This window comes from Bombus pascuorum, chromosome 16 (genome assembly GCF_905332965.1).
Source record: "Bombus pascuorum chromosome 16, iyBomPasc1.1, whole genome shotgun sequence".
Classification (NCBI taxonomy): domain Eukaryota; kingdom Metazoa; phylum Arthropoda; class Insecta; order Hymenoptera; family Apidae; genus Bombus; species Bombus pascuorum.
Window position 1 is genome coordinate 6,406,864 of NC_083503.1, and position 25,952 is coordinate 6,432,815.

Below are 25,952 nucleotides of genomic sequence, written 5' to 3' on the forward strand. Positions count from 1 at the left end.
TTTGTTCGGTATACATTTCCTGATGCATTCGAATACCCCTATTTTGTTTAATCCATATATACCTAGAATGCCTAATGCTATGTACCCTAATGTCTGGAGCGTGGTTAGTCCCCAATACTGTATATCTTTGATTCTGTGTTCGAAATTAAGGGTTTCTATCTCGTCGCCTATTTTATCGATCGTGGTTTTATAGCCTTGTAAATTGTCTATTACCTTTGGTGCTCGCTCGAGTTTATCTAACAGATGAGTGAAACTATCGTTTGTTTTGAGCGCTAGGGTTTTTGTTTTGATTTCGTATTTGACTTCGTTTTTTGTTTCGCCTATACGCATGTGTTCGTCTTTGTACAGTATATCGCAAGATGATAGAAGGCTTGTCAAGTTTTTGCAAAGTGTGTTTCTTTTTCTACATAATTTGTAAACTAACGATCATCAGTTACACATGTATAGGAAAACAAAATTGTCCACAATATTGATCCTTGCAACATATTACAATACCATCGAAATCGCAGAGAAATTAGCTTTCAGACAAGTTGCCCAAAATGGTGATTATTCTTAAAATTTCCAGCAATTCCCGTACTAAATCACTAGTATCGTTACTAGTATCGCGCTGCTAACGAGGTGTAGGTGTTCTCAGTAGCATATAAAAATGCATTATAGTTACAGTCGTAAATTATTTATCATGGTTTATGCATGCGCGCAGTTTTGTTGAAATATCAATCCTGAAGTGGAAAATAGATAGTGCATACTCTACTTTGAATTCATTTAAAAAAAAATAATACAAGTAATGATTTGGATCTAATGAATCTCCACCAAAGTTGATCGACGATTAGACGTACTTTGACTCTATGATTCTTCGCTAATTCTAACATAAACAGGTCAACTGAGAGTCCATGGCACTCTCATCGCGTCCTACAGATACAAGAGATTTAAAAGCTATGTGCAACTTGTATATAGTATATAAAATTATGTAAAATATTTGTATTGGTATGTAAAATAGCTCGTGCGATACAGCCCCATGCAATGCCCCGGACATTACCGTTTGAAACGCCTGAGCTGGTCCATCTGACTCGTTGTGACATTTAGCCAAATCGGACAGGCATAAGTCGGGATAGGATTGGTGACAGCAATTTGTACAACAGAAGACTACATTTCACGCAGAGATGCTTTGAGAGGACCGAACCTTTATTTGCTATAATAGTCTTTTCTGGTTTATTTTACATTTGCGTCTTAACGTGCTGTGTAATCTGTAATTTGCAATACAAATATATACCGGGATATTTGACCATTTTCTTATGCGGAACGGATAGGGGCTATTGCCGGTGATAAGAAATCAGCGAGAATGTACGGAACTTTCAGTTACCACAGCAAACCATAATTCGATCGAAAATTTCCTGTAGCTTGGAATTAATTTTGGATGACATACATTCCCATCGCGTAAATGAGGAGGCCATTGGCAAATACTAACGCGCATAGGTTGAAGTCGCTATTCAGATGGAAGAGGCTCGAAGCACGACTAAAATACAAATTGAACAGGATGGAGGTGTTGAACATTCCCTGTTGCAGACAGTTATTCACTCCGAAGACGATATTCGAGCTTGACATCCAATGAGACACATTTCGAAGATTGTGGACCAAATCACCTGAACTGCATGTTTAAAGAAACCGTATCGTATCAGCTTTTATAGCAAACCGCTCGATCGAAACATGTCAAAATCCCTTTCCAGGACTATGAGTAGAGTTTTGCTACCAGCAGACGCCTGTCACGAATTTTATTATGGCGTGGACCTTACTGTATTTGACCCGGAAGCCAAATTGCTGATCGGGAGGAACGGCAGCCTCTTTGCAATGAAACGGTATGAGTCTCCGTATCACACTCTCAAAGACCTTACTAATGGATACTCTGCAAACAGCAAACTCGTTGATCTGTACCTGGCTGGATTTGGTTTGTTCTTATCCTTCCCCAGCAAGGGAACTACTTTCCCCATCTTCCATATCTTAGAAAAGTATGCTGGTACAAGAGATCATTGAGCATCAAGGAGAAGAAGAATGTGCATCTTTGCGGGAGCTATAGCTATATTGGTACTGCGTTGAAGATATCGAAGCCTGATAACCTATCCCATTCAGCAACTTAAATTGAATCGTTAACGAATCTACCGATGTGAAATAATTCTCTGAGACATCAGAGCCGGAGCGGTTACTAGCCCTGTTTCCTCAGGTGAAGATACAGACCCTGTTCCAGCGGCTCAACGAAAATCTGCATTTTCAAGATTATGAAATTTGGGAATCTGAGAATATCATCATACACATTTCGGCGCACACTTCCAAAATTTGTCCCCAGTAGTCTTGTGGGATTCACGAAACTTTTCGCGCGGTAGAAAGGAGACCGGATAAAGAATGCTTCGCTACATACAAATAACAAGTGCTGTTGGAACGAGTGATAAAAGTTTAACAAGTTTGAAGTGATGAAATAGCACGCAAGCACAATACTAATTAAAGACCTGTACAAAGAACAGTTTATAACTTGAAAGGAAGAAACGACACAAGATCGTGAATAACAGAAGCACGTGTTGCGTAGACGTTTATTCTTGGCATGTCATCGCGTTACTAGTAAGTTCTGGGAAGCCGGCGGTACCTGAGACGTCACAAAGTGGACTTATTTGTCGACTTGGTACCAGTAACGATGTATCTTCTGTTCTGTCACACGAGGAGGTTATTCAACTATGGAAGACGGTGAGAATCGTCCGAAGAAAATTTGAGGGCGCCGATCAAGAGGTATAGCATTCGTCTTACTTGCGGAAACGTGGTTTTGGAATCTTTAATTCTCTGAGTGCAGAGAACTCGGGATCTGTCAGAGGCCTTGCTGATAAGCATTTTTATGGCTCTATATCCCTTGCCGTGTTCGATGACCGATGGGATAGAGTAACATAGAGTGCCGAAGCGCTTCTTCAGCCGATCTAAGGTGCGAAAGATTCGGTGTTTGTCCTGTAGCAATTTTAAAGATTATTATTATTTATGGTCTGGAGGATGATCTCTATGTTGTTACTGTTGTCTCAGTGGTCTTATCCCCGTGGACAAAGATATCAAATTCTGACAGTTCGATGCATTGGCATTTTATTTTCAATATTTACAACATTTTTTAATACTCGAATAACATTCTTCCTCGTTTCATAAACATATTGTATCGGTTCTTTTGAACACTCATTTCGATCGTTTTCACTTTTCGGTTCTGGAAGTTGAGGCGATGATGTAAATTTCATGTGCGGTATAGGTACTGATATTTGTGGATTTTGCAGGGATAAATTGTAAAATGGTTTGTGTTTAAATCTTTTCCCATCCTTTTCATATAGTGCCTGCATAAAATATGTACATTTCAGTTATAATATATTCATGTAATAAATTCAGTTTTTATATATAAATGAATAAATATATATATGGTTTATTTTGGTTTTTACAATTTGTCCTGAAGGACATTTGGTAAAGTGTTATATCTCATCGGTAATAAAAAAAATAAAATAAAAATAAACATATCGTGTGGGTGGCTACCCCCAGCAGGGTGCCAACTTCGTGTTTTCTAAGTTATATCTTTTATGATAAATTCAGTTTGTTAAAAATAATGTGAGATATTTAATGTACCTGACCACAGCGATAATACAAGCTACCACTGCCACGGCAAAATGATGTTTTGAATACTTCTTCTTCGTAGATAGGTACATGAACATATAAATAAGGAAACAACTGTGCCCAAAATAGATCTTCTATTTCTTGGAATGTCTTAGATACGAAAAATTCGTGAGTCCAACCTGGACCAAAAAGCGCGACAGAAAGTCCTTAGTGTCGTATTTTTGGTAAAGCCTGTAGATTATAATGGTTTAATGAAATATTAAATGACTATATGCTACAATAAAATAAGTAATATTGTAATTACATATGTTGAATTAAATCCACCACCACCAGGACAACATCTTCCCCAAATATCAAGTCCTACATAAATATCATGAATATCTCTGCTGTGATTTTTTGCAAGTGCCAAACCGTTTTCCAATTTTGATTTCGTCCAGTTATAATTCAAGTAAATGCCATCGCAGTTTAAAAAGAAATCTCTGAAACATTGTATTCAGAACATTAAATAAAATTTACAAACAGAAACAATTGTAATTAAGCTCATTTTGCCAATTGAATTTTCCTTCATTGGTTACGCCGTCGTACCATATGATTTCAGAATTTCTAATTGCTTCATGAATATTTTCTGTTAGATATTTTACAAAATAAATTAAATTATTAACTTGCTCACTTTTAATGGTATTTTCAATATTTAACAACCAGACTTATAAAATCGAATTTATAAAATTTTGCAACAAGTATTAATGCATCTGCAAATCTTCTTACTTCTTCCTGAGATTCAAGTATTACATCCCAGGTACCTTCTCTCTTTCCGTAATTACAGTACCAAGAACTTGTACACCATGATTATGTGCTACATTAATCCATCCAAAAGGTGGCGCAGTTATGAAATGATGACTAGAATACACAAACGTGTCAATAACACTCCAGTGATAAAATAGGTAAGAATCATAAGATTCTGATCGATATATAAATCTGAAAAATCACGGGTATATTATGTATAATATATGAATTGATAAATATAGCGATTTCTATTACCTGTCTTCTAGGCAGCCACCTTTCATATCATGATGAAGCAACGTTTTAGGATGTACTTCTCTATCCAATTTTTCTAACTGCGTTCTTTCTGCGCTTATTTCTAAACCACTGTACACATAATCAGTTGAATCTCGTAGTTATTCAATTTCCGGTCATGGTTTCAAATTACCCACGTTATCGAATAATTCTTTTAAGTTTTCGAAAGGTTGTGACTATGTAACTTCGGTTGTCATCTCTCTGATTTATACTGTTCTACACACCACTTTCAAATAGTTTTTAATTCATTAACTCAAACAAAGGTTTCTCTTCTTATTTGCTTCACTGGAAAGTTGTATACATGCATGATAGTGTTCCCATCTAAGGGAACTAGCATATCAAATTACGTCACATGATTTAACATCATTATCTACCAACTGCTAATGAGCAAAACAATGTTCATTTCTCTATCTGAAACAAAGTATATAAAATAAAATTATGAATTTATAATGCACGTACATCAATGTTTATATGATTGTTTCGACTTTGAAAGTAATATTCTTATTTACGTAAGTATATATTCTTTAATATTTTGCAAAAATTATATCGAAACAAACAATTTGGAATAAACATAACTAAGTAAATACTTTAACTTCTTTTTATATTTAATTAAATATTTTATTTGATTTGAGTAGAATTTAACACCTAACCTTCACGTTTAAAATATTACTCTTTCTCATTCTATCTTTCAATTTTATTTCTTCTGCTTCCGTTTTATGATATTTATGACATTTCTTAGTTCAGATATAAGTAACTTTTTCGTAATTTATAAAAAATGACACTCTTTTTAATTATCGTACACTATTAACCCATTACATGTCTTGTTGTAATTTAACTTTTAGCAACTTAAGATATGTGCACGTACAGAGTAATTTTCTTCCTAAGAATAATCATTTAATATTACGATAATACTAGAAACTTAAATTAATTACTGTTGCTAATTAATTTGCAAATAACGTAATGCACAGCCATACACAAGTCATACAAGTTATACTTATGTCCTTTAAGTCACCAGAAATGAATTTTAAATTTTATATTATATATTAATATATATTATAGGGAGAAGCACTATACAAAATGATAATGTTAAAGGCATACATGTAATTTATTAGTATAGATACTTACTATATACAAAGCGTTCTCTTCAAAGATAATATGTCGACTACCAAACGATCGACGGCAACCGAACGCATTTCTGGTACTGATAATAATAGTATAGTCGCAAGATAGTTGTGTATCCATGTCCAATTATAAAATTTGAAAATCGGCGCTTGGTCTCGCGGCATGTCGCATGTCTCATGGGACATACAATGTATCGCCTACGGTCTACGATGTGAATATATTAATAAACTTAACAAATTTGTTATTATTTTCTCTAGGTAATTTTTCTCCCTCAAGATTCTGAGGAAAGTACTGAACTGTTGACTCGTTATCAGTATTGTCAAAAGTTCATCATTTATCACCTTTCCCGCTTCATAGTCAGGTTTTTCAAACTAAGAGCGGCATACGGTACATTTGTATTGTACGTGCGAGAGGGAGGTAACGTATAGCACAACCACACACAAGTATGTATCCCCTTCGTAGTATGTATGCGAGCGTCGTACGATGGCCTAGGACTCCGTTGAGAGAAAAGAGAGAAGCGCAGTGTGAAAATCTTATGCCCTAGATCTCTGGCGAGTATCACACGTGGCGAGCAATTACGTGAATATTAGAATAAAGTTCCTTATAATACCTCTCCAAGTCCTCTCCATATTTTAATAGCCGTAAATTGGCGCAGCAGCGCCAAAATTTGAAAGAATAAGGAAACACATATGTACGTATCTTTCTTTTGTGAGACAGAAGAGCTTTATTTTTCTGGTCTTCCAACGTTGCCGTCTGAAGCGTGCTTTCCATTTGCGACTAGCCACGCGATTATAAAATCCATTGCCGAATATGGCACAATTTTTATTCGTACTACCGCGATTAAGGATCGCGCGCGACTCTAAAGTTGCGACTTACCCCGACAAGTCAGTCGCCTGCAACTACAAAGTATACGGAACATGTACGTGCTATTATATCCATCGTCAGAAGAATCGCGCGGGACCGAACGTCATTTTGCTGCTAGAAGTGTGGGGACTCCTCACTAAGGACGTCTTAATATATAACACTATTAACTTAAAGCACTATATAATATTATGTAGCTGTAAATTATAATATTATATACTATTATAGTATATAATTATAATACCCTCAATATAAATAATATTGTTATTCTTGATTTCCATATTATCTTGGGTCACAGAATTTGCCTGACTTCACACGGATTTAGAACCATGACGTATATTACACATATATAATATAGATAATATAAGGATAAAGGGAAAATCGAAAGAAAATCGACATACCGTAGGTGTTTCTTTTATTTTGCGTAACTATACAGTAATTTACAGGCAAACATCAAATCCTACGGTTACAACACTGACACGTCATTTTATTATATTTTATTTTAATTGGCAGCCGCCAAAATAAAATAAAATAAAATTTTTTTTTTTATTTTGGTTATTTTACAATTTGTCCTTGTGGACATTTGGTAAAGTGTCATATCTTGTAGGTCATATCTTGTAGGTCATATCTTTTTTTCTTCACCTACAAGATATGACACTTTACCAAATGTCCACAAGGACAAATGATAAATAACCAAAATAAACAAAAAAAAAATTTTATTTTAACACACAAAACATTTATCTAAAAACCTACATCTAAAACATCTACATTTAAAGCATCTAGTACTAGTATGGGCAACTCCTTCGTCTTTGTCATATGAGTCGCTCTGGTCTATGGCCTATGGTCTATGTTTGAAAATAAGATAACAGAAAAATGTAAAGCCGAAGGACCCTTCTGTTATGCGTCCTAACTGTGGCCGGAGCGGCCACTACTCCACCGGTTAATGTTTGTTCAAAATCCAATACAATCATACTTCCTTCGGGCAGCGGAGAATAAAATATTTCGAGGACCGGAGGTCGGTGGACCTCGTTGTTGTTCTCGCGCCGATATTTATATCCGCTTACACGGATCATGCATAGATCAGGGTAATGGTCTACGATCTGGAACGGAAAGAGAGAATTCATACGTTTAGTCTCGTATGATTGTATGCCATGTTATATTCTTGCGCGAAACAATGCCACGACAGTTGGATAAGGTAGTTAGTACGAATATACGTTGTTACAGGCAGATATATCTTTTTCATTTTCAGCTATTTTACGGGGATGTTGAAGAAGTTACAGTAACGAGATATTTTAGTAGGATTATAGTAATTTAAACTTTGATATTGCTACGTCCTTCTATATGAAATAATTGATTTCAGAAATGTGTAATATTGTTCAAAATATAGTGAGAAAAAATTCTGTTAAATATTTATTAGATTTCGATTTAAAATTTGAAGTTAAGCGAACGCAACGTGATCCATGTTTTGTCAGTTTTTTTTTTTTTTTTTTTTTTTTTTTTTATTACAAAGATATGTATTATGCACTGAAGCAAAGTATAAATCAACGTCAAATTTCGGTCTGTTCTTTTTCAGAAAACTTTAGATTTTGAAGCAACGTGATAAAAGTTGTTTGTAATATTTTGCAGAATCTTAGCTAAATAAATCCTAAAATTTATAGCGGATCCTTAAACCGTTGAAAAGTTTACTGCCAAGATGTGAAAAAATTAGATTGGGTAAAGCAAACATTAAAAATGCATCAAAATATTGTTAAATAAGGATTAGCATTGTTTCGACATATAAGGTCAAAACGTATTGATTCTGTTACAATGGTCAAAATGTATTGAATGTATTCAATTTCTTGTACTATTTCCTTCCGTTACGACGAACGACTATAGTGGCTCTCTATTAAATGCTATTCATATATGTACGTACTATACGCGACTATAGTCACTCGTCACAAAACGTCGCGCTTGTCACGAATCAACTTTCCTTTTTGCCATGTGGTACGCCAGATGTGTCGGTCCTTGCGAGATTCCCCGTAGTCCGGACGCCAAGACCTATCTATTGTTTTAATAACTCGCAGCAGGCCTAAGAAGACGACATAAACCGAATTTGTTCAGTTTCAGTTTTCTTCACTTAAACATTTTCGGTTTATGTTTGTTGCACTCGACTCTTACCTAATACGGAGAAAGCGGGTACCTGGCAAGATAAGACTTTTCCCATAAACAAGGATGCCCACGAGTCATATCTAGCTCTCCTTGTCTTTACTACCTAATTCATTTACCAATGGGCATCGCGGATCGTTACCCTCACTTTTCCACCAAAAAGTGTGGACAACGAATCCGCGTTCTGAGTTCCAAAGGGAACACCCACGCCGAGCTTTCTTCTTTGATGGTACGAGACCGTTCAAACAGTTCCATTTCTAATTCCAATTCAGTCACAATATTGACCTTTGTAATAAAACACTAAGTCTAAAGAATAAAGACTATTCCACAAATCAACAGTTGTGTAATTATTCAGAAATTACGCGACACGCTCCGCCGTGTCATTTAGGACCATTTTTGGTTGAACGACTAAAAGCCAACTTGTTTGAAACTGTATTTACATGTGCGAATTCGAACAACCTAATTAAGGTTCATCGACTTAATCGTTCGTCCAAAAATTGCCTAATGCAAACAAGATTTTAGGTGTGTGTGTGTGTGTGTGTGTGTGTGTGTGTGTGTGTGTGTGTGCGCGCGCGCGCGCGCGCGCGCGTGTGTGTGTGTGTGTGTGTGTGTAACGTTGTGATATTTTTAGAATTCAGGCGATCGAGTCGTGAAAACTCAAGAATCGATTTTCTAAAGTCTTCTTCCGTATCTCCTAAAATCTCCTCTTCTAATCCCTCTTCTCTTCCTCCTTCTCCTTCTAACTCTTAACTTGCTTTTCATTTTCGTTGTTCTCTATCTTCGCTTCTCGAAATCCTGTTTTATTCTCCTTCCTAAGTCCCTGTCCTTCTCTATTTATATCGTTCGACCGACTCCCAGTAAACACAGGCAAAGTCAAACCGTCGGTTGGTGTCCTAAATTCTATAGAATTTACAGATATATATTAGAGGCGAGTATAATCGTTCGCGACAACAATCAACACTGTGAGCGTCTGGATTCACTGGATATTGGATACGTAACACTCATTTACAGAAATAGCAAACATATGTACAATTGTCGATATAATATATCAATATTTCATCCACAGTTCATTTGTTTTCTTCTTCTTCTATTTTTTTTTTTTTTTTTTTACCGTAAGAACTTCGCAATATAGATCCACTTAAGATCCATTTATACGAAAACGTACAGTGACCGTGCCGTGTTCGGACGTTCATGCGTTATTATTTGTTGTATCCGATTGGATGTATCCGAGATGAATGTGGCAGTCAGGTTGAAGTTATACACGATACATTATTATATTATTAATTATTATTATATTATTATATTACCTATAAGAGCGGTACTTCTGGACGAACAAGAGGAAGAAGTGTACCAACAAAAGGAGGAAAGATTGTGGTGTACATCCGTTATGACAAAACCGCAAAGAAAAAGGAGAATTTCATATTTATAAGCAACTAATAAATTACGAACAAGAGTTTTATGAATACTTTAGAATGATACAGCATTCTTTTAATATTTTACCGAATAAAAATCTAATATTCTCTTATTTACATCTGACAATCTTTTTTAAGGTTTGTTTCGCGCCACCTTCTTCCCCGAATAGTTTCAGCTAATACAAAATTAATCTAAGCAACTTTTGAACTCGATTGGATAAGAGGAAATGGTACCCTTGGGTTCTTAAATATTAAAATTACTTAAATAATTATATAATCGATATATACTCGATTGTATTCGATTATCTGCTAATCTTATTATCCTTTTAGTATTGATTATACCAAAAAGTTGTAGATTTAGACACGACGCATCTTTTACATTCTACTATTTTTTGTCGCATGATAAACAGTTTCCGAAAAACAAAAAAATTGGTAACTGTAGATTGTACAATACATTTTGATAAATTTGTTCATAAATTTTTATAAAAAAATTTGTTCAATATTGAAATATGTGTGCATACATAAATCAATGAAATGAAATAACATAAATTCTCAAAGCATGAAATTTTGACATCATTCACGTTTTAATTATTAAAAGTTCGGTTCAGAATTAGCATGATCGCAGCATAGTAAAAAGATTATTACAGTATACGAAATGTAAAATAGCTTCGTGAAAGGGACTGAAAGAAATTAATTAGATAAGAGGCAGAAGGAATTAATGGATAAAACCCTAAATCCGATATATAATAATACTTGTATAACCTTTATGATTTTGGTCTAATTTATATTTCAAAAATGTAATAATTGCCCCTTTTTCCAGACAAAATTTTACGCATGTTGTTCATTATATATTTCTTCCTCTTTTGTTCAAAATTAATGAAATGTATGGTGCGATTAATTAAATATATAACAAATAAAAACTGGACTACCTATGAAATTTTAGGTTTTTTTTTTCATTTCAATTTCTCTTCATTTCAAGGAATATAACAATATATATATATATATATATCTCAATATATATATATATATATATATATATATTATATTATATCCACATTATATTATATATATTATATCCACATTGGAAGATATATGTATGTGTTTTAGTGCTTCGTTGAAGATCTTATTCGAATGTGCTTGTCTAAGATTTAACAAGGTCTTGTTTTACATCTGCTAGAAGCTTATTCGTAATGTATTATTAATTAACCTCAATCCTGCAAATCTGCTTCGTACAATTCCAATAAAATGAATTATAGATACAAGCATCTAGTAAATAAGTTATTTATTTTACGCAAGAATAAATAAAAAAATTGGAAATGAATTGTTTTCTGTTTTAATATACTTAAATATGACTTGAAAAGCATACGAGACACGTTACAATGGCTACACTAGTTATATATTCCATTTTCATAATATAAGATATTTATACTCATATGAAAGCACTGCTAAATGATATTTAATATACTTGGATTTAATTAATTAGTATATCAAATGTTATAATAAATACAATGACGTGCCAATACATTTTATGACCGCTGTAAATTCCAATAATCAATACCTTATAATAATTATCTAATCAAAGCAACTGAACTTTTTCAATCATTTTTTACTCAATCGCATTTTTCTAACGTTAACAAACATATCAAGATTAAGAAACATATAAAAAAAGTTCTTACTAACACGCACGATTTCCCGTTTCAATTTAACGTTAAACATTTTCTTGAAACATTGCGAACCTTATTTGATTGCTAATCGGACCAAGATAGAGATATAAAGATTTGAAGATATCACCAACTTTTCTCATTAAGAAAGAAAAACGCATAAATTAAATGAGAAAATCAATATTTCCGAATAGCATTGGAGGATTTCCCTTAATTCCCACGACACTTTTGAATTTGAAAAAGCATAAAACATTTGAAAATCTATGGAAACGAATGCACATACAGAGCTTAACGAAACGGCTCATATCTTCTATGTACACTCGACGGTAGAAAAAGGTCGCAGAAAGAACGAATAAAAAGAACGCGATGAGTCGGCGGAACATGTCATTAATTACTATACACGGTTCGTACCTAACGAAGAAACGTGAATCCGTCGCGACGGCGGCATTGCCACTCGAAGTTCATTGGAAGTCGTCCCCTAGGTCATACATTAATTAACAATGTCAAGGCTTGATATGACATCGACGAGTAAAAGAACGCTTCTAAAAAAGGTAGAAAGAGAAAGAGGAGAGAGAAAATTCGAGTAAACATCAAAGAAAACCATATAGAAAAAAAGCGGAAATGATCATGTACAGGCTGTTGATATTTATACAAATTCATATTTTTATGAATATAATTAAGAAAACGAAACGTAGGCAGAGAACTGTTTCACGTATTAAATATCATAAGAAGTATTTTATTAGGCAGTTTTGAAAGTTTATAACGAAATTTAAGAAAATTTTAAAGGTGTTGTGCTTTCATTATAAAATTAGCGTATCATTAAGCGGCACATTCGATAATATTTTGTTATTTTTCTGGGTAGCTTTACGATTTCTTTTTCTTTTTTTTTTTTTTTTTTTGTGATGAAAAAAATATTTTCGAAATATCAAGATATGAATAAAATGGGGTAAATTCTCAATGAATACCTTCGTCTACTTTTCATGGAAATAATATCTTTTTTCCTTGCTGGAAATCACACTGTTTCTATTACCCAGAAATATTGTTACAGAAAGATACAGTGCTGGACAAAAGTATTGGCACAGCATGATTGTTATGATAGAAATGCTTATAACTACTAAACAAATTGATTTAAACAAAAAACTTTTTGACGTATTTATTTATTATCTATTCTAGTTTATTACATAACAAGAGCAACAATATAAATAAAATAATACGCAAAATAATAACAAAAATATATTTTTTGAACATTTTATGGGTGGACAAAACTATTGGCACAGTAGAATATTTACGCTTATAACTAATTACATAATAAACTTCTAATATTTTGTTGGCAGTCCTTTTCTTTTAAGGACTTCCTTTAATCTTCTGGGCATCGAGTGGACTAATTTTTTAGTGAATTCAGGTACAATATTGCTCCATTCCTGCAGAAGAACTTTCTTCAGTTCAGACTTGCTTGTGATATTATGTTTCCTAATTCTTTTTTCCAATTCGTTCCACACGTGCTCAATGGGATTCATATCGGGACTTTGAGGTGGTGTGTTTAATGTGTGGGCAGTATTATATACAGGGTGCGCCGTTAGAATTCGGACAGAATTCAATTTGTAGTTCCCACCATATTAGAATTCAGATGTTTGTGCTGATTGACTCTGAAGTTAGTTAAATATGTCAATAAGTCTTCTATAACCTCAAAATGACAGAACTCGTTAAGCAAAACCCGGAATACGATAGAAGAGCGGCGATTATAGAAAGTCTTCGCGCCGGGAGAACGCCGGTCGAAATTATAAAATTCTTTAGCTACCCAAGATCGACGGTAATTTAATTTTGTTGTGGGCAAAACCAAATTTCCAGCAAGTGTTCACGTTTTGAGCGTTGTCTCAAGTGAGGGCGACGTCATGCCTCCGCACTTCTTCCAAAAAGGCGAAAGAATCACAAAGGAGGTTTATTTGGAGGTCCTGAAGACAGTAATAAAGCCGTGGATGGAAATTACGGCTTCTGGAAGGCCGTATTTATTTCAACAAGATGGCGCACCTGCTCACACAAGTCATCTTGTTCAAAATTGGCTCTCTGACAATGTGGACATGTTTTGGTCGAAAGATTTCTGGCCTCCTAACAGTCCCGACCTAAACCCATTGGACTATTACGTGTGGGGCGTTATCGAGAGACAAACTAATAAATGCAGGCACCCCAACGTCAACTCCCTACGAGCTGCTATCGAGTCAGAATTCGCGACAATTAAACGCGACCAGTTGAAGTCAGCGTGCTCGCGCTTTAGAGCAAGAATAGAGCAGGTCATAGAGGCAGAGGGTGGTTACATAGAATAAAAGTTCTCAGCAAGGACCCTTTAAATGAGATATAACAACATTTTCATGTGTTTTTGTGTATTGACTTAAATAAACAACTTTCTGCACAAAACTTCTTTTGTCCGGATTCTAACGGCGCACCCTGTATTATCCACTGACGAACAATATATTATCCACTGACGAACATAAAACGCTTTAAAAGTGAAGAAAATCTAGAGAATCAAATTAGGAGTGGTCGCCCTTCTAAGGTAACAATTCGAGAAAAAAGGAAAATCGTAAATATTGTAAAGAAGGATCCAAAAACTAATTCGACTGAAATTGCTTCGATGTTAAAAGCTGAGTGTGAAAAAGAAGTAAGTACCAAAACTGTACGTAGGGTATTGAAGGATGCCGGTTATTCTGCCCGTGCAGCACGAAGAAAGCCCTACATCAGTAAAATAAACCAAAAGAAAAGAGTGGAATTCGCGAAAGAGTTTGTTACGAAAGATACTGATTTTTGGGAAAAGATCATGTTTTCAGATGAAAGTAAGTTTAATATTTTTAAATCTGACGGCAGAATATTAGTATGGCGAAAACCCAACACAGAGATGGACGAACTGAATCTGCAAGCCACCATGAAACATGGGGGTGGTGGTTTAATGGTGTGGGGATGTATGGCATCATCGGGTGTAGGAGAACTTATATTCATTGATGAGATAATGGATAAATATGTATATTTAAATATACTCAAGCAAAATCTTTTGAAAAGTACTCAAAAATTAAACCTCCCCAGGGATTTCTATTTTCAGCAGGATCGAGATCCTAAACATATGGCGTATATTGTTCGTCAGTGGATAATATATAATACTGCCCACACATTAAACACACCACCTCAAAGTCCCGATATGAATCCCATTGAGCACGTGTGGAACGAATTGGAAAAAAGAATTAGGAAACATAATATCACAAGCAAGTCTGAACTGAAGAAAGTTCTTCTGCAGGAATGGAGCAATATTGTACCTGAATTCACTAAAAAATTAGTCCACTCGATGCCCAGAAGATTAAAGGAAGTCCTTAAAAGAAAAGGACTGCCAACAAAATATTAGAAGTTTATTATGTAATTAGTTATAAGCGTAAATATTCTACTGTGCCAATAGTTTTGTCCACCCATAAAATGTTCAAAAAATATATTTTTGTTATTATTTTGCGTATTATTTTATTTATATTGTTGCTCTTGTTATGTAATAAACTAGAATAGATAATAAATAAATACGTCAAAAAGTTTTTTGTTTAAATCAATTTGTTTAGTAGTTATAAGCATTTCTATCATAACAATCATGCTGTGCCAATACTTTTGTCCAGCACTGTACATAATATTATATAGTGCTTTAAGTTAATAGTGTTATATATTAAGACGTCCTTAGTGAGGAGTCCCCACACTTCTAGCAGCAAAATGACGTTCGGTCCCGCGCGATTCTTCTGACGATGGATATAATAGCACGTACATGTTCCGTATACTTTGTAGTTGCAGGCGACTGACTTGTCGAGGTAAGTCGCAACTTTAGAGTCGCGCGCGATCCTTAATCGCGGTAGTACGAATAAAAATTGTGCCATATTCGGCAATGGATTTTATAATCGCGTGGCTAGTCGCAAATGGAAAGCACGCTTCAGACGGCAACGTTGGAAGACCAGAAAAATAAAGCTCTTCTGTCTCACAAAAGAAAGATACGTACATATGTGTTTCCTTATTCTTTCAAATTTTGGCGCTGCTGCGCCAATTTACGGCTATTAAAATATGGAGAGGACTTGGAGAGGTATTATAAGGAACTTTATTCTAATATTCACGTAATTGCTCGCCACGTGTGATACTCGCCAGAGATCTAGGGCATAAGATTTTCACACTGCGCTTCTCTCTTTTCTCTCAACGGAGTCCTAGGCCATCGTACAACGCTCGCATACATACTACGAAGGGGATACATACTTGTGTGTGGTTGTGCTATACGTTACCTCCCTCTCGCACGTACAATACAAATGTACCGTATGCCGCTCTTAGTTTGAAAAACCTGACTATGAAGCGGGAAAGGTGATAAATGATGAACTTTTGACAATACTGATAACGAGTCAACAGTTCAGTACTTTCCTCAGAATCTTGAGGGAGAAAAATTACCTAGAGAAAATAATAACAAATTTGTTAAGTTTATTAATATATTCACATCGTAGACCGTAGGCGATACATTGTATGTCCCATGAGACATGCGACATGCCGCGAGACCAAGCGCCGATTTTCAAATTTTATAATTGGACATGGATACACAACTATCTTGCGACTATACTATTATTATCAGTACCAGAAATGCGTTCGGTTGCCGTCGATCGTTTGGTAGTCGACATATTATCTTTGAAGAGAACGCTTTGTATATAGTAAGTATCTATACTAATAAATTACATGTATGCCTTTAACATTATCATTTTGTATAGTGCTTCTCCCTATAATATATATTAATATATAATATAAAATTTAAAATTCATTTCTGGTGACTTAAAGGACATAAGTATAACTTGTATGACTTGTGTATGGCTGTGCATTACGTTATTTGCAAATTAATTAGCAACAGTAATTAATTTAAGTTTCTAGTATTATCGTAATATTAAATGATTATTCTTAGGAAGAAAATTACTCTGTACGTGCACATATCTTAAGTTGCTAAAAGTTAAATTACAACAAGACATGTAATGGGTTAATAGTGTACGATAATTAAAAGGAGTGTCATTTTTTATAAATTACGATAAAGTTACTTATATCTGAACTAAGAAATGTCATAAATATCATAAAACGGAAGCAGAAGAAATAAAATTGAAAGATAGAATGAGAAAGAGTAATATTTTAAACGTGAAGGTTAGGTGTTAAATTCTACTCAAATCAAATAAAATATTTAATTAAATATAAAAAGAAGTTAAAGTATTTACTTAGTTATGTTTATTCCAAATTGTTTGTTTCGATATAATTTTTGCAAAATATTAAAGAATATATACTTACGTAAATAAGAATATTACTTTCAAAGTCGAAACAATCATATAAACATTGATGTACGTGCATTATAAATTCATAATTTTATTTTATATACTTTGTTTCAGATAGAGAAATGAACATTGTTTTGCTCATTAGCAGTTGGTAGATAATGATGTTAAATCATGTGACGTAATTTGATATGCTAGTTCCCTTAGATGGGAACACTATCATGCATGTATACAACTTTCCAGTGAAGCAAATAAGAAGAGAAACCTTTGTTTGAGTTAATGAATTAAAAACTATTTGAAAGTGGTGTGTAGAACAGTATAAATCAGAGAGATGACAACCGAAGTTACATAGTCACAACCTTTCGAAAACTTAAAAGAATTATTCGATAACGTGGGTAATTTGAAACCATGACCGGAAATTGAATAACTACGAGATTCAACTGATTATGTGTACAGTGGTTTAGAAATAAGCGCAGAAAGAACGCAGTTAGAAAAATTGGATAGAGAAGTACATCCTAAAACGTTGCTTCATCATGATATGAAAGGTGGCTGCCTAGAAGACAGGTAATAGAAATCGCTATATTTATCAATTCATATATTATACATAATATACCCGTGATTTTTCAGATTTATATATCGATCAGAATCTTATGATTCTTACCTATTTTATCACTGGAGTGTTATTGACACGTTTGTGTATTCTAGTCATCATTTCATAACTGCGCCACCTTTTGGATGGATTAATGTAGCACATAATCATGGTGTACAAGTTCTTGGTACTGTAATTACGGAAAGAGAGAAGGTACCTGGGATGTAATACTTGAATCTCAGGAAGAAGTAAGAAGATTTGCAGATGCATTAATACTTGTTGCAAAATTTTATAAATTCGATTTTATAAGTCTGGTTGTTAAATATTGAAAATACCATTAAAAGTGAGCAAGTTAATAATTTAATTTATTTTGTAAAATATCTAACAGAAAATATTCATGAAGCAATTAGAAATTCTGAAATCATATGGTACGACGGCGTAACCAATGAAGGAAAATTCAATTGGCAAAATGAGCTTAATTACAATTGTTTCTGTTTGTAAATTTTATTTAATGTTCTGAATACAATGTTTCAGAGATTTCTTTTTAAACTGCGATGGCATTTACTTGAATTATAACTGGACGAAATCAAAATTGGAAAACGGTTTGGCACTTGCAAAAAATCACAGCAGAGATATTCATGATATTTATGTAGGACTTGATATTTGGGGAAGATGTTGTCCTGGTGGTGGTGGATTTAATTCAACATATGTAATTACAATATTACTTATTTTATTGTAGCATATAGTCATTTAATATTTCATTAAACCATTATAATCTACAGGCTTTCCCAAAATACGACACTAAGGACTTTCTGTCGCGCTTTTTGGTCCAGGTTGGACTCACGAATTTTTCGTATCTAAGACATTCCAAGAAATAGAAGATCTATTTTGGGCACAGTTGTTTCCTTGTTTATAGCAAACGGAAGTCAACACGAACCAATACTAGTTCTCGGCAATAATACCGGCTTAAAATCCATCGTTCGTTATAAATAAAGGGATTTGGTTACCAACTGGAAAAGATGGTAAGTCTACAAAATATAAATTGAAATATTTGTAACATAAAAAACAAAAAATAATTAAACCTAAAAAACATTTTATTAGAAGAATAAAATAATTGTAGGGATATGTAATGTCATTACATTACATTATTATATTAAATATTTATATAGCATGAGTTATGATTATACTCTAAATAAATGTACCTCACACAGATATATTTTTCTTGTTTAGAAAGCAGATATATATGTGTCTGGTTAACATTATGATTAGCTGCCTGTAAGGAATCTTCATTTGGACTAGACCAACCACAATAGCCATACGGACGACGATGCGCTAGCCACTAGCACTGCAATCGACAAGCAATACACCATACCCAAAACAACAGCACAAGAAATTAGAAGTATAATCGAAAAAACAAAAAACAACAAAGCACCAGGAATCGATCTAATCAATGGCAAAATATTGAAAAACCTCCCTCCAAAAGCGATACGACTAATCACTATAATATTCAATGCAATACTAAGAATACAATATTATCCTACATTATGGAAACAGGCACAAATCATAATGTTACCCAAACCAGGCAAAGACCCACATGAAGCAACATCTTACAGACCAATATCACTACTCCCCGTGCTCTCCAAAATACTAGAAAAAGTAATATACGCCCGGCTAAAACCAATAATAGAGAAGGAAAAATTAATACCAGACCATCAATTTGGATTCAGAAACAAACACTCCACCATAGAACAAATGCACAGACTTGTCAATGAAATAATACACACAATAGAAAACAAACAATATTGTACAGCCCTATTCATGGACATAGAGAAAGCATTCGACAAAATAAACCACGAAAGCCTAATTCAAACAATCAAGAAACAATTCCCGGAAAAAATATGCCAAATAATAAAATCATACATAAGCAACAGAACCTTCACAGTAAAAATCAAGGACGCACACTCCGAAGCCAAAGACATCAAAGCAGGTGTTCCACAAGGAAGCGTCCTAGGACCCATACTATACACGCTATACACAGCCGTGCTAGTCAGGCACACCAACCCTGTAACAGCAGCCACGATACTACAAGAGCACATCACAAAAATAGAAAAGTGGCTACAAGACAAACAAATCAATGCTAACCCTAACAAATGCAACCACATCACATTCACATTGAGAAAACAGATAACACCAAACATCTTCCTGAACGGCACGCAAATAACACAAACAAGGCAAGTCAAATACCTTGGACTTCACATAGATACACACTTCACATGGAAACAGCACATCAAATCAATAATAGACAAAATACAGATAGCAAGGAGACAAATGCACTGGCTAACAAGCGGAAAATCCAAACTAAGCACAGAAAACAAACTGAAAATATACAAAATAATCATAAAGCCAATCTGGACATACGGAATTCCACTATGGGGAACAGCAGCAATGAGCCACATAAACAAAATAGAAACAATCCAAGCCAAAATCCTTAGAACAATGGTAAACGCCCCGTGGTACGTTAGAAACGAGGACATACGGAAAGACCTGGGAATACCAACGGTGAAGGAAGAGATTACCAGATTCGCAACAAGATGCAGAATAAGAACAGAAACACACCCGAACCAGCTGGCAGCTGAAACGTGCAACACAACAAACATCGCAAGAAGACTAAAAAGGAAACACCCAATAGACCTCATAAAAGATATAAGTTTAATTTATAAAGATTTATTTGTTCGTCGTGTTGCTTGACGATTTGTTTATTTACATCCATTAGACATTGATGTTTTTGTCTTTGAACTCTACTTTCCGAATCCAACAATAATTAATTATTTACAACTGCGTATTCGAGACTGTATCATTGCTGATAATGGCTGAAATATATTTAACTTGAAATAATAACAATAAAATATAAAGCTCAATATAAACTGTAATTTAAAAGACTTAGATTATTCTAAATTTAACTCATATCATTAATAATAATAATTTTTATTACGCAGTTCTGCAGGCGGCTATAATTCAAACGATCTCAATACCAATGGAATACCCAAGTTCACCCAGTCTTCGTTTATATATTGCATGTAAACGGAAGATGAGAGTTAGGTTTTCATTAGCTTTCTAAATTCGGTCACCGCAAAGTAGTTGACAAACAATACGAACATATACAAAGTAAGGCCGATTAGTGGTAACATGCAAAGGGAAAAGTTGTTTAAAACGTCCATTTCTACGTCATAGTGAAAAATCACCGAAATCCACGTTGCCATGTAAATATTAGTCAATGTTCATTATTTACTTTCGGTGAAACTGTAGAAAGACTAAGCTTCGATTTCGATGATTTTTGCGTATGTCGTGCAAATCGATATTTTGCACAATCTTTTCCTATACATACATACAACTGAACTTGTTTAATTTTCGAGATATTCGCGAAAAACTACCGGTATCGCTTGAGTGAATTCTGCCTATAGTTGTGCGTCCGTGCAATATATGCGTCGGTTGCTACCGGATACAATATTTTGTTGATAGTATATGTAGGTATGATAGAGCGGGTGAGTATTACGGGAGATTGAAATATTCTTCAACTGCTAGGTAAAAAGAGACGTCTGCTTAAGCTCGCTGACTAAGCTCTCTTGTCTTCACGCAGATATTCACATACACACACACATTCCTTTTGGTCTAAATCGCGGCCCGCCATCGCGTGCTGACTTTGGAAATAAACAGAAAACTATTGACATCGCCGATAGCTCTGTTCCCTTAACCTTTCAGCTCGAGAAGAAACTCTCAGTTGTTACGGCGTTCCGTGCTCTAACGCCAGTAGTGAGTGAGAGGCAATAGTCCCTGTTTATCCGTTTGAGTCCAAGCAGCGCGATCGTACTGTTTAGATTCTGTGTCGAAAAGTCCCAGTACATTTGAACGCCACGGACGACTGACGATATTTTGTATTTCATTGTTATCTTCTCCATAATTTTTATTGAACAAAACTTGAAATATTTAGAAACTAATAGTACTCATATATAACAATATAGATGTATTTCATAAAGTAACAAATATGACGAGCGCTATTGGGCCGCTTGTTTCTCTTCGCAATCGATTAAGACAAACGGTATGGCGCTGTTCGGGATTTTTCGACTCCGTTTTTTCAATAACTTCTGGGATTCAAACGCTATATTTATGCTAGAATTTGACATCTCCAATCGATAAAAGTACAGTATTGGTTCGTAAATAGGTTCCTCGGCTCTTTATGTTCTTTGTTAGGAAGTGTAAAGCTAGACTTAAAAATGGAAATAAAATGTTTCATTCCAAATTCCTCCAAAACTATTGGTCTGACAACGTCTCCGACGTTAGTTCAGATTCGGCGATCATGCCAAAAGTATTATAGTTCAGAAACCCTAAAAAAATGGTTTTCGCAAATGAAATTAGTTGAAATGAAGGTGAACTTCATACTAAACTGTTGAGAAATGAGATTGATTATATTCTAGAATGCATCTTGGTGAATACTTTATAAATTATCATACACAAAAATACAGAAATTAATATTACAAAATCATATATTAAAAGATGTAAATATAGATAAATTATTAGAAAATAATGTTTTTTTTAAATAGAAGTACGGGTAACTTTGATAACTTCTTGCTATATTTTAATAACATTTAACAGTGGTAACTTTTTTAGAATGTAAAGTTAATTTGTATATAAAATCATTTTAAGCTACCTGTAGCATCACATTTACGCTAAATCGTTTGGAGTTGCTGCTACGCCTGACCGAAAAGGTCCTCGAACGCAAAGGCTTAAACTATCTACAATGTAACACGTATCCTAACTTATAAAACAACACTACATATACATGCAAATTTATAGTATATATAAACAAAAGTTGAGCGAGCTTGGATAAAGTTTCGTACGAAATCATATATACGAAAGTGTAAGAAATGTTTATCAAGAAAGACTGCCGGAAGGATCCGGTAAGCGAGGAAAAGTTACCCATACTCCCATTTACTGCCACTCTCAATGCAATCATAATAATAAGCTCGCGTTACGTATATAGATAAGATCATATTGCTATAGACAACAACAGTGGCAGAGTGAGGATATAATTAAAGGAATCGTCTGCTGACTCTGGTTATAATTCAATTGAAAATGAGTATCATCAACGTATTGGGCTTATAGGTTGTTGCAAAAGATTTTCAATACTCCGTTGAAAAAATTCAACGGAAAATTCGCAATTAAGAAACCGGATAAAGTATATATAATAAAGTAAATAAAATCAAATAGACGTGTTACTTAAATTTTCAAATTATGGATATCAAAAGAATTGAATAAATGTAAATCGTTTACGGCAAAAACGCAATCCAGTCATATACAGAGACCATCGGTGACTATTGTGAGTAAAATGAAATGCCAATTATACGTGTTTATATTGCCGTGATATTTCACCATATAATGTCTTAAAATATTTTTCAACTTGGCCTTTTACGTCCTTTTAAAAATATGCGTGATTACTTTGGTTTCCGCGATTCAATACAAAGAAAACATTTTCAGAAGTGTTTTCGTCTCACCAAAAGTCCGATATTACTTCGTGAAAATATTCATCTCGTGCACTTCGGTATAGGAAATAAATTTCGAAGACTACTGACCTTTCAAAACGATATGTAGCTTCATATTGCTTTTGCATTTAGTTATTTAATTCCCAACCCAATCTAAATATAAAAAACGAAATGTCACATCTTCGGTTTATATCTCTTCCGGCAATTGCTATTCCAATTATTCTTATTATAAATTGAACTTTTCCTGTAAATTGAAATTGCTGGCCATTGTCAATGCGAAGTTCCTTTGTCAGGGACGAATATGTGCCTACTTTATCTCTACTTACTTGTATTTCGAAACAAACTGCAGATCAGACGAACAAACGCACGAGCGAGTCTCAAATGGACGATTCTGAGAATATTGTGTAATAGCAAGCTTCCAAGCTGTTCTCAAATCTTTTTTTTTTTTAATATTTAATTTGTACTTCATAATTTGTTCAGCTGGGCATTTGGTAAATTTTTCTAACTTAAACTCTCAAATGGATGCACAATTTCAGAGCACCTTCGAGAGCAAATGTCACAAGAAACCCTCAAACTGGCTTAAAGATGCTCTAGAAAAAACCAGCCACGGAGCAGAGAGGACGATGAACCTTCTGGTAAAAGAACTATGATTTTCGGTACTTACAAATTATGTCGTGACAAATTATTATTTACAAGTATATGATTCACAAATTATTATTTGTGAGATTTCAAAGCGTCGGAGAGATTTGAATGCAGAGCTCGAAAAAGGGAATTTTTAAATTAATGAGAAAGAAGAGTTTGAAAACAAACTTCCAAAATTGACGGAATATTTTTCAGTAAGTACTGTTCAATTGATGAAGCAGAAACAGAAAGCTATTCAAACGGTATATCGCTGCTTGACATTGCTAGTGGTGCAATTCGCAAAAAGGTAAATTTTAGAGGAGAGGCGTTTTAAAATTTACGAAGAGATTTTCAACGAGTCATTTCAATAACAGTATAAGGCTGACTAAACACAAGATATACCATTATTCGCGAAAGCAGTATGACCCTCCACTTATAGTGTCGCAAACAACCGAAGATATGAAAATATTGTTGTAAAACTAAGGTCAGAGCGATACGTAATAATTTTGTCCTGTGGCGCAAAACTGACGAAATTTTAAATTTACCGTTTTATATGATAGAAAGAAAAGCATAATGTAGATTTTCTATTCGATAAAGGCAAATTCGAAATTCTTTTTTAGTTGTGCCACCATCGATGCCAAAAAAGCGATATAAGAAATCTAAAAATCTTGATAATGTTAATACTTTCGATGAAAGTAAAATTGCATGCGTTTAACGGTTCCGTTTCACCGAATGGCGAACAAGACATCGTGAGTTATGCTTCTATATTGCAAATGAAATACGCTAGATGATACTAGCCTTAGCAGAAATATTTGTTGTATCGCGTATTGTAGTTATATTTTCTCCTAGACCTTTAGTCTTTTCAATAAACTGAGAAATATAAGAAAAAATGTTGCGTTTGAGGTGCCTTTTCGCTCTAATCATGATTTAAACATGTTTAAATGTTCATAATGCAATAACAATACATATCCTTTTTTTCGGAAGAGTCCACAGAATTTTTTCGTCTTAACCGCAACTCAATAGCTGCTACTATAAGAACATAAAATATTTCCAAAGCTGAAAATTTGCAATTTTCTCCAAAAGTGACTTTTTCGAAAATTGTGAGTTATAGGAAAAAACGGTTTGCAAATTCGAGTGTAGCTCGCAAAAGTCTACAAGAATCGTCTATTGACGTTGCAAAATTAGATACGTGTCGAACAGTGTTATCAACCGAGCACGCAGAAATTCGATTTTCTTGAAAATGAAGCTTTATACGGAAAGATTTTATTTCACATTTTGCTCTTATTTTTGTAAAATAACTTTACTCACGTAAAATAACTTCTGTCTGTTTAGTCGGTAACTAACCAAATTTACATGTTTCCAACAGATTTCCAAGATCAATTTTCTCGAAAACAAAGTCTGTTATTCTTTATATCTTTCTTCTTTTCTTTCGTACAAAACTGTTTTTCATTTGTTGATGTTATGTGACCGGACCTTATGTTTCACGTATTCTAACATACTGTATTCATATAAACATTCGCAGTATAATAATCGTTATTTCCGACATTAAAATCATTATTAAATACTCGTTTAATTAATCTTAAAATTGTGATACAATTATGAGAAGCTAACAAAAGAATCATGTTTAGATTTTATAAGCATGTCACGAATTATATATATACATATATATGTAATGTCGTAATATTTTTGGAAATCAGTCGATCGATTTGTGAAAACTCAAGAATCGATTTTCTAAGTCTTCTCTTTCTCCTTCTAGCTCTTAACTTGCTTTTTTTTCTTTGTTCAATCTTTGCTTCTCGAAGTCCTGTTTTATTTTCTATCCCAAGTCCTCGTCCTTCTCTACTTATATCGTTCGACCGACTCCCAGTAAACACAGGGAAAGTCAAACCGTCGGTTGGTGATCTAAATTCTATAGAATTTACATATATATATGTCGGGTTGGCGTTAAGGGCGTTTAATGAATCTTCATCGGTGCTGTTCATTGTTGTCGCACAGACGTTTATTACACAAAT

The 25,952-nt window shown here is 34.2% G+C and overlaps 1 protein-coding gene across 1 annotated transcript in view; it reads right to left on the reverse strand.

Annotated features, from left to right (window-relative positions):
* Positions 1–3,363: 3,363 nt before the first annotated feature.
* Positions 3,364–25,952, reverse strand: part of LOC132915180 (uncharacterized) — a 204,860-nt gene continuing 182,271 nt past the window's right edge. The window contains exon 9 of the mRNA XM_060974903.1: positions 3,364–3,373. The gene's annotated coding sequence lies outside the window, so the exon portion shown is untranslated. The remainder of the gene's footprint in view (positions 3,374–25,952) is intronic.